The sequence below is a fragment of the Electrona antarctica genome, assembly GCF_951216825.1.
Source record: "Electrona antarctica genome assembly, contig: scaffold_716, whole genome shotgun sequence".
NCBI classification, from domain to species: Eukaryota; Metazoa; Chordata; class Actinopteri; order Myctophiformes; family Myctophidae; genus Electrona; species Electrona antarctica.
In genome coordinates, this window is record NW_027638197.1 from 37391 (window position 1) to 48172 (window position 10782).

Genomic DNA, 10782 nt, shown 5'->3' on the forward strand with positions numbered 1-10782 from the left:
TATGAAAGTAACTTTTAAAGTTACTTTACTTTACTTTAAAGAATAATAATATAAAAAACGATTTAAAAGAAGGTTTTTTGTTCTGTCGCACAGTAAGAGAAAAGACAACTCCCTCCTAACATTATGAAATGTAGTGGAACAATAAAACATGTTCAGACAGAGATTTTGAGTAGTGATCGACCGATATGGTTTTTGGCCGATATATCCGATCACGATTAGTGGACAATCAAAAAGCCGATAGCCGATATTATGAGCCGATATGAATTTAAGTTAAAAAAAAAGGAAGTGCAAGAAGCACCAACATCGTTTCAGTAACACTTCCCCCCTCCATCAAATGCAGCTTTTTTTTTTATTCAAGTGCAAACATGTACTGTAGCAGCATATATATACTTTTTTCAATATCTATCTATCTATCTATCTATCTATCTATCTATCTATCTATCTATCTATCTATCTATCTATCTATCTATCTATCTATGAATGCACCAAGTGTGTGTGTGTGTGTGTGTGTGTGTGTGTGTGTGTGTGTGTGTGTGTGTGTGTGTGTGTGTGTGTGTGTGTGTGTGTGTGTGTGTGTAATTGTCCAGAACCGCCCCAAAAAGGCCTCTGCCCGGGCTCTTGACCGGGCAAATGCCCAGCATCCATATATGGAGCTGGCCTGTTCTGACCTCACAGCACTCCATATTTGGGCATGCCTGACACAGAACTCCATATATGGGCATAAAAGGGAGACAGACATAATATCTGGGTGGGGCATTAATTTCCAACTTGCATCGTTCCAAGTAGATCAGTGCCCAATGGGCTGTAGAGGCTCTATGGGCACCGTTCTAGTTTACCAAAAGTGGTGATCTACAAGCCCACAGCACATTGCAGCATGACATGTTGAGAGCTTGTAGATCTGCTGCCCAAACTCTCCAAAGCCATGTGACCTTGTTGTTTTTACTCCACCACTGAAATTTGCCACTTTCAAGATCACTGGCCACTTTTTTAATGCATGTAGAATTTGTTTTTACCATTCATTTTATAGCAATAAAAGACAATATGTCTCAAAACACTGGCCAACAGTAAAATTATTGGCAACTAAATTAATATGAACTAGAAATTAAGACTGCCAATGCTACTGATTGGTTCATTCCTCACTGGCTTGCAGTTAGTTATTGCATATAGCCAAAATGCAATAATCATATTAGGCTGGTCAAGATGGGGGGAAAAAGGTTGTCCTTCAGTTGGCTGGCGCACACACACACACACACACACACACACACACACACACACACACACACACACACACACACACACACACACACACGACAGGCAATCAATAGACAACGTGTTACAGCTGTTGTTTGCAGCGTTAGCAGGCAGCAGCTAGCTTGGCTAACGTAGTTCTACCACTGCTCTCTGTGACTCTGTCCCTCTCACGTGTGGATTTTATTTTGGTTAATTGAAGATGAAAACAGCAAAGCTTTTTATGGTTACAAGGTTAGTAGCCTATAATCCTTCCTCCTCCCTCAGTGCAGTGGCCCTCTCTCTGACTTCGTGTGTGAGTGAGAGAGGAAGGGTTTGTGTGTGTGTTTACATATGGCTCTGCCACAGCAAATACATGAGTAAGACCCGCCCTACTCTGTCAGACTGTCTCTGATTGGCTTACCCTGAAATCTGGCCCTACGTTAGCCAATCAACAGTGTTGTAACTAACGCCCTTACATCACGTTGTGCTCTCATACTAGCCTGAGCCTCTGAGCCCACACCCTAACGTGAACAAAGCATGTCGCAGAAGAGGTCATTGATATATGAAGATAGGTTGAAAAGTGGTGAAGTGGTCCTTTAACTTTATGAACTATTAACATAACTACATTGGACACAAAAAGACAATAACATTTTAATACTACAGTATATAGTCATTAAGTACTAGTCATTTAATACTATGAAGTAATTAAAGCGGGGTTTGGAATTGTAAACAGCTGAAATCAATACTATATCAGTATTCTGATATTAACCAGTTCTGGGCGGGAACCCCTTTTGGTGTTTTAACTAAGCATTATGTTATACTTTAGCTATTGAAAAATAGCAGATCTACAAGCTCATAGCGCGCCACTCGGTGGCGCGCTATGAGCTTGTAGGTCTGCTATTTTTGAAAAATTGTGAAAAGGTGGCACAAATCTATTCTTTCAGAAGACTTTTTATTTATTTCGACGTCAGGCCTAACATGCGGGCCGCATTAAGTGAAGGTGGGGGCCGCATGTGGCCCCCGGGCCGCCGGTTGCCCACCCCTGGTCTAAGAAAAGATGAACCTGACAGAGTTGTAACGGCGCCACAGTTCTAAAGATGAACCTGACAGAGTTGTAACGGCGCCACAGTTCCAGATTAACCTGACAGAGTTGTAACGGCGCCACAGTTCAGATGAACCTGACAGAGTTGTAACGGCGCCACAGTTCCAGATTAACCTGACAGAGTTGTAACGGCGCCACAGTTCTAAAGATGAACCTGACAGAGTTGTAACGGCGCCACAGTTCTAAAGATGAACCTGACAGAGTTGTAACGGCGCCACAGTTCTAAAGATGAACCTGACAGAGTTGTAACGGCGCCACAGTTCAGATGAACCTGACAGAGTTGTAACGGCGCCACAGTTCAGATGAACCTGACAGAGTTGTAACGGCGCCACAGTTCCAGATTAACCTGACAGAGTTGTAACGGCGCCACAGTTCAGATGAACCTGACAGAGTTGTAACGGCGCCACAGTTCAGATGAACCTGACAGAGTTGTAACGGCGCCACAGTTCAGATGAACCTGACAGAGTTGTAACGGCGCCACAGTTCAGATGAACCTGACAGAGTTGTAACGGCGCCACAGTTAGATTAACCTGACAGAGTTGTAACGGCGCCACAGTTAGATGAACCTGACAGAGTTGTAACGGCGCCACAGTTCAGATGAACCTGACAGAGTTGTAACGGCGCCACAGTTCAGATGAACCTGACAGAGTTGTAACGGCGCCACAGTTCAGATGAACCTGACAGAGTTGTAACGGCGCCACAGTTCTAAAGATGAACCTGACAGAGTTGTAACGGCGCCACAGTTCTAAAGATGAACCTGACAGAGTTGTAACGGCGCCACAGTTCAGATGAACCTGACAGAGTTGTAACGGCGCCACAGTTCTAAAGATGAACCTGACAGAGTTGTAACGGCGCCACAGTTCTAAAGATGAACCTGACAGAGTTGTAACGGCGCCACAGTTCCAGATGAACCTGACAGAGTTGTAACGGCGCCACAGTTCCAGATGAACCTGACAGAGTTGTAACGGCGCCACAGTTCAGATGAACCTGACAGAGTTGTAACGGCGCCACAGTTCAGATGAACCTGACAGAGTTGTAACGGCGCCACAGTTCCAGATGAACCTGACAGAGTTGTAACGGCGCCACAGTTCAGCTGAACCTGAGAGTTGTAACGGCGCCACAGTTAGATGAACCTGACAGAGTTGTAACGGCGCCACAGTTAGATGAACCTGACAGAGTTGTAACGGCGCCACAGTTAGATGAACCTGACAGAGTTGTAACGGCGCCACAGTTAGATGAACCTGACAGAGTTGTAACGGCGCCACAGTTAGATGAACCTGACAGAGTTGTAACGGCGCCACAGTTAGATGAACCTGACAGAGTTGTAACGGCGCCACAGTTCAGATGAACCTGACAGAGTTGTAACGGCGCCACAGTTCAGATGAACCTGACAGAGTTGTAACGGCGCCACAGTTCAGATGAACCTGACAGAGTTGTAACGGCGCCACAGTTCAGATGAACCTGACAGAGTTGTAACGGCGCCACAGTTCAGATGAACCTGACAGAGTTGTAACGGCGCCACAGTTCAGATGAACCTGACAGAGTTGTAACGGCGCCACAGTTCAGATGAACCTGACAGAGTTGTAACGGCGCCACAGTTCAGATGAACCTGACAGAGTTGTAACGGCGCCACAGTTCAGATGAACCTGACAGAGTTGTAACGGCGCCACAGTTCAGATGAACCTGACAGAGTTGTAACGGCGCCACAGTTCAGATGAACCTGACAGAGTTGTAACGGCGCCACAGTTAGATTAACCTGACAGAGTTGTAACGGCGCCACAGTTCAGATGAACCTGACAGAGTTGTAACGGCGCCACAGTTCAGATGAACCTGACAGAGTTGTAACGGCGCCACAGTTCAGATGAACCTGACAGAGTTGTAACGGCGCCACAGTTCAGATGAACCTGACAGAGTTGTAACGGCGCCACAGTTCAGATGAACCTGACAGAGTTGTAACGGCGCCACAGTTCAGATGAACCTGACAGAGTTGTAACGGCGCCACAGTTAGATTAACCTGACAGAGTTGTAACGGCGCCACAGTTCAGATGAACCTGACAGAGTTGTAACGGCGCCACAGTTCAGATGAACCTGACAGAGTTGTAACGGCGCCACAGTTCAGATGAACCTGACAGAGTTGTAACGGCGCCACAGTTCAGATGAACCTGACAGAGTTGTAACGGCGCCACAGTTCAGATGAACCTGACAGAGTTGTAACGGCACCACAGTTCCAGAGCAATAAAACAACGGTAGAAGGAGCATAAACTATACAGCCATAAAAAGATGGCAATCTAGAAAAAGTGCCCTTCTGGGCACAGGTCTCCACCAGGAGGATAGGACTGTGTGAGATGTTTGGCAAAATGTTTAGGAGTAATATAAACATGTTTGTTTGTTTGTTTGTTTTTTGCAACAATGTTCTTTTGTTGAGGAAATGCAGAGCCAGATCACTCATAGCATATATGTCAAACTCAAGGCCCGGGGGCCAAATCAGGCCCGTGGATGAATTATCTTTGGCCCGCGGGATGATATTTAATTAGTATTAGAACTGGCCCTCTGGTATATTGCACAGACCACCATAATACTACAAGTCCGACAATTCACTGCGAGTGCATTGGCACATATCACATACTATGAAATCAGTGCTTGGTGAGGATCATAGAACAGGAAACTGAGCTTAATAATAATGCATTTTCAGTTTTAAATGCATTTACTTTTTTGCTGTTTGTCTGGGACGTCCTCATGACCACCGCGCGGTGCCCGTGTGTTGAAACACAGTCCGGCCCTCGACCTCAACCGATTTCTTTATTTTGGCCCACTGTGTATTTGAGTTTGACATCCCTGACTCATAGCATCTCTGAGGATAGAATTCTGGATGAGCAGGACATGTGCAGCATTTTGAACAAAACGGGCCACTCCTGAAAACTTTGGAAGGCAATGTTAGCCAATCAGTGTAGAATCTGAGAAATCCAACAGACTGTCTTGTTCACATGACTACAGAGATCATGTGTACCGATTTGCGTGAGATTTGGATGAAATCTGTGCGACTAACATAAGCAATGTGTTTTGCAGAAATCGGCCTCATGGTGGCGCTATAACCGGTAGATGTGGAGGGATGCAGAGACAATGTTTTTCCATGGCCTCTAGGGAGTGCGCATACATAAGTTGTATACAGATCGATGCAGTTATAGCTAAAAACAGGAATTGGCCTGTTATAGCGCCACCATGAGGCTGATTTGGAAAAGAATGAGTGGCATGTCGTCCTCGGCCTAGTGGAAATGTGCGTGTATAATTTCACGGAAATTGCACGCACACACACACACACACACACACACGGACGGAGTGCAAAACATACTCTCTCCCCATGCCTTCGGCCTGGTGGAGACAATTAGGGCCCTATTATGCATGTCTTAAGTACCAGGTCTTATTACTTAACTTAAGACCTGGAGGCGTGATCAATGCCATTTGGCTATTCTGAGTGGCCAAACAGCATTGACCACGCCTCCAGGTCTTAAGTTAAGTCACAAGACCTGGTACTTAAGACACGCATAATAGGGCCCATTGTCTCTTATCAGCGTCTGACCTGCAGGAGAAAATGAGTCCCTTTATATTTCAGCCTCACCAGTACATTTATTATGAGCACATGATCAGACATTTAACCCATTATTATGAGCACATGATCAGACATTTAACCCATTATTATGAGCACATGATCAGACATTTAACCCATTATTATGAGCACATGATCAGACATTTAACCCATTATTATGAGCACATGATCAGACATTTAACCCATTATTATGAGCACATGATCAGACATTTAACCCATTATTATGAGCACATGATCAGACATTTAACCCATTATTATGAGCACATGATCAGACATTTAACCCATTATTATGAGCACATGATCAGACATTTAAGCCATTCTGACCTGAGATCTGATTCTAAAAATGTCTTCTACATCCTGACAGTTTTCTGAAAAAGCTATGTTTCTATGTCAGTCGTTTCAAAAATAGCAGACCTACAAGCTCATAGCGCGGCACTCGGTGGCGCGCTATGAGCTTGTAGATCTGCTATTTTTCGATAGCTAAAGCATAACATAATGCTAACACCAAAAGGGGTTCCCACCCAAATGGGAACTTCAACATACAACATTAAGTTCTACAAATGTCTTCTAAATCATGACAGTTTTCTGAAAAACCTCTGTTTCTATGTGTCGGTGGTGCTCAACCTATGTCGGTGGTGCTCAACCTATGTCGGTGGTGCTCAACCTTTTTCATGTCAATGACCCCAAGAATTATCTGTATTTGGCTGCGGACCCCCTATCAGAAAATATGTTGTTGTCATCATCGTCGTCGTCCCCCCCCCCCCCCAGAAGCAAATAATTGAGTTAAAAACGTCCGCTCTGAAAGAATATATGCAAAGATTTGCTCCACATTTTCACGATCTTTTTCAGAATATAGAAAAATAGCAGATCTACAAGCTCATAGCGCTCATAGCGTTCCACCGAGTGCAGTGCTATGTGTTGATCCAGACCTGGAGGAGACCTGTGTTGATCCAGACCTGGAGGAGACCTGTGTTGATCCAGACCTGGAGGAGACCTGTGTTGATCCAGACCTGGAGGAGACCTGTGTTGATCCAGACCTGGAGGAGACCTGTGTTGATCCAGACCTGGAGGAGACCTGTTGTTGATCCAGACCTGGAGGAGACCTGTGTTGATCCAGACCTGGAGGAGACCTGTGTTGATCCAGACCTGGAGGAGACCTGTGTTGATCCAGGCCTGGAGGAGACCTGTGTTGATCCAGACCTGGAGGAGACCTGTGTTGATCCAGACCTGGAGGAGACCTGTGTTGATCCAGACCTGGAGGAGACCTGTGTTGATCCAGACCTGGAGGAGACCTGTGTTGATCCAGACCTGGAGGAGACCTGTGTTGATCCAGACCTGGAGGAGACCTGTGTTGATCCAGACCTGGAGGAGACCTGTGTTGATCCAGACCTGGAGGAGACCTGTGTTGATCCAGACCTGGAGGAGACCTGTGTTGATCCAGACCTGGAGGAGACCTGTGTTGATCCAGACCTGGAGGAGACCTGTGTTGATCCAGACCTGGAGGAGACCTGTGTTGATCCAGACCTGGAGGAGACCTGTGTTGATCCAGACCTGGAGGAGACCTGTTGTTGATCCAGACCTGGAGGAGACCTGCGTTGATCCAGACCTGGAGGAGACCTGTGTTGATCCAGACCTGGAGGAGACCTGTGTTGATCCAGACCTGGAGGAGACCTGTTGTTGATCCAGACCTGGAGGAGACCTGTGTTGATCCAGACCTGGAGGAGACCTGTGTTGATCCAGACCTGGAGGAGACCTGTTGTTGATCCAGACCTGGAGGAGACCTGCGTTGATCCAGACCTGGAGGAGACCTGTGTTGATCCAGACCTGGAGGAGACCTGTGTTGATCCAGACCTGGAGGAGACCTGTGTTGATCCAGACCTGGAGGAGACCTGTGTTGATCCAGACCTGGAGGAGACCTGTGTTGATCCAGACCTGGAGGAGACCAGTGTTGATCCAGGCCTGGAGGAGACCTGTGTTGATCCAGACCTGGAGGAGACCTGTGTTGATCCAGACCTGGAGGAGACCTGTGTTGATCCAGACCTGGAGGAGACCTGTGTTGATCCAGACCTGGAGGAGACCTGTGTTGATCCAGACCTGGAGGAGACCTGTGTTGATCCAGACCTGGAGGAGACCTGTGTTGATCCAGACCTGGAGGAGACCTGTGTTGATCCAGACCTGGAGGAGACCTGTGTTGATCCAGACCTGGAGGAGACCTATGTTGATCCAGACCTGGAGGAGACCTGTGTTGATCCAGACCTGGAGGAGACCTGAGTTCCTCGCTTCACGTTTGAGAAATACGTTTCACTTCATTAAAATACGTTTCTAAAGGTATTTGATAGAGTACTTATACTTCATTACAATACGTTTCTAAAGGTGTTTGATAGAGTACTTATACTTCATTACAATACGTTTCTAAAGGTGTTTGATAGAGTACTTATACTTCATTAAAATACGTTTCTAAAGGTGTTTGATAGAGTACTTATACTTCATTACAATACGTTTCTAAAGGTGTTTGATAGAGTACTTTCAGATACTTATGGAAAATTAACGTTTTTAATACAGGCCTATATTTTAATCTTTTGAATATTTTGATAAATCAGGTTTTTGAAAAATTGCTTGATCGTAAATGTCCTAAACTGTAGCTGCTTATCCGACTGGCTCTGAACAGCTCGTTCACTACAGGACAATAAAACCCACGTCGAATGTGTGGCTATAATTTGCATAAACAGACACGCTGCTAGATATCTGAAAGAAATGTGCGATGATCAGACAATGAGTGTGTGTGTGTGTGTGTGTGTGTGTGTGTGTGTGAGAGAGAGAGAGAGACAGAGAGAGAGAGAGAGAGTGAGTGAGTGAGTGAGTGAGTGAGTGAGTGAGTGTGTGTGTGTGTGTGTGTGTGTGTGTGTGTGTGTGTGTGTGTGTGTGTGTGTGTGTGTGTGTGTGTGTGTGTGTGTGTGTGTGTGTGTGAGAGAGAGAGAGAGAGACTGTGTGTGTGTGTGTGTGTGTGTGTGTGTGTGTGTGTGTGTGTGTGTGTGTGTGTGTGTGTGTGTGTGTGTGTGTGTGTGTGTGTGTGTGTGTGTGTGTGTGTGTGTGTGTGTGTGTGTGAGAAAGTGAAATCTGTCATTGTAATGTTGTTACCATGACATTGCTATGTGTGTCTGCATGACAACCGCAGGGCACGCGCACGCACACACACACACACACACACACACACACACACACACACACACACACACACACACACACACACACACACACACACACACACACACACACACACACACACACACACACACACAGAGCTGTCAGATATGTATCAATGAATGTCAGTCAGACTTCCACTGTGACATCTCTCTTTATGTTCTCTCTCTCTCTCTCTTTTGTTCGCCCCTCGCTCGCCCTCTGTCTCCCTAGTCGTCAAATTCCTCTCAATGAATGTCAAAGGCTTTCATTTCACACGCACGCACGCACGCACGCACGCACGCACGCACGCACGCAATGATTGTGAATGTGTGTCAGGAAGATGGGGAGTGACGGGCCCCTCTGATTGGTCACGGGAGACTTTGATAGACAGATGGTGGCAGCTGGACAGTGTGTGTGTTTTGGGGGGGGGGGGTCTGAAGGGGGTGCGGGGGGGGGGGGGGTGCGTGTGTGTTATCAACCTGTAATCCCCACTATGTTCTCATCTAGACCATGTTATGAGTGTTGTCAACCTGTAAATGCTGCATTTATATAGCGCCTTTATCCAAGGCGCTATACAGAGATTGTGCATTACGTTCACCCATTCACACCACGTTCACATATGAGACACACCTGTCTCTTCGTTCGAATTCAGGACAATGAACTTGGAACGCAGCATTTTGCTTGTTTAGAAATCCATGTCGTTACACCTGCATCTCCACTCTAGCTAAAGAGTGCAACTGGGTTGCGCCCCGAAAATAGCTGATCTACAAGCTCTCAACGCGTCGCAGCGCGACGCGTTGAGAGCTTGTAGATCTGCTGTTTTCGCTATTTTTGCCCAAAAGTGCCCTCTTACGGGGATTTCAGCCCCTGCCTCTCTAAGGCCCCGTTCACATATAAGGCGATTAAGGCACACGCAAGAGACACCTGTCTGTCTCTTCAGTGTGATGTCTGTCTCTTCAGTGTGATGTCTGTGTCTTCAGTGTGTGTTGTCTGTGTCTTCAGTGTGATGTCTGTGTCTTCAGTGTGATGTCTGTGTCTTCAGTGTGATGTCTGTGTCTTCAGTGTGATGTCTGTGTCTACAGTGTGATGTCTGTGTCTTCAGTGTGATGTCTGTGTCTTCAGTGTGTGATGTCTGTGTCTTCAGTGTGATGTCTGTGTCTACAGTGTGATGTCTGTGTCTTCAGTGTGTTGTCTGTGTCTTCAGTGTGTGATGTCTGTGTCTTCAGTGTGATGTCTGTGTCTTCAGTGTGTGATGTCTGTGTCTTCAGTGTGATGTCTGTGTCTTCAGTGTGATGTCTGTGTCTTCAGTGTGATGTCTGTGTCTTCAGTGTGATGTCTGTGTCTTCAGTGTGTGATGTCTGTGTCTTCAGTGTGATGTCTGTGTCTTCAGTGTGATGTCTGTGTCTTAAGTGTGATGTCTGTGTCTTCAGTGTGATGTCTGTGTCTTCAGTGTGATGTCTGTGTCTTCAGTGTGATGTCTGTGTCTTCAGTGTGTGATGTCTGTGTCTTCAGTGTCATGTCTGTGTCTTCGGTGTGATGTCTGTGTCTTCAGTGTCATGTCTGTGTCTTAAGTGTGTGATGTCTGTGTCTTCAGTGTGATGTCTGTGTCTTCAGTGTGATGTCTGTGTCTTCAGTGTGTTGTCTGTCTCTTCTGTGTGATGTC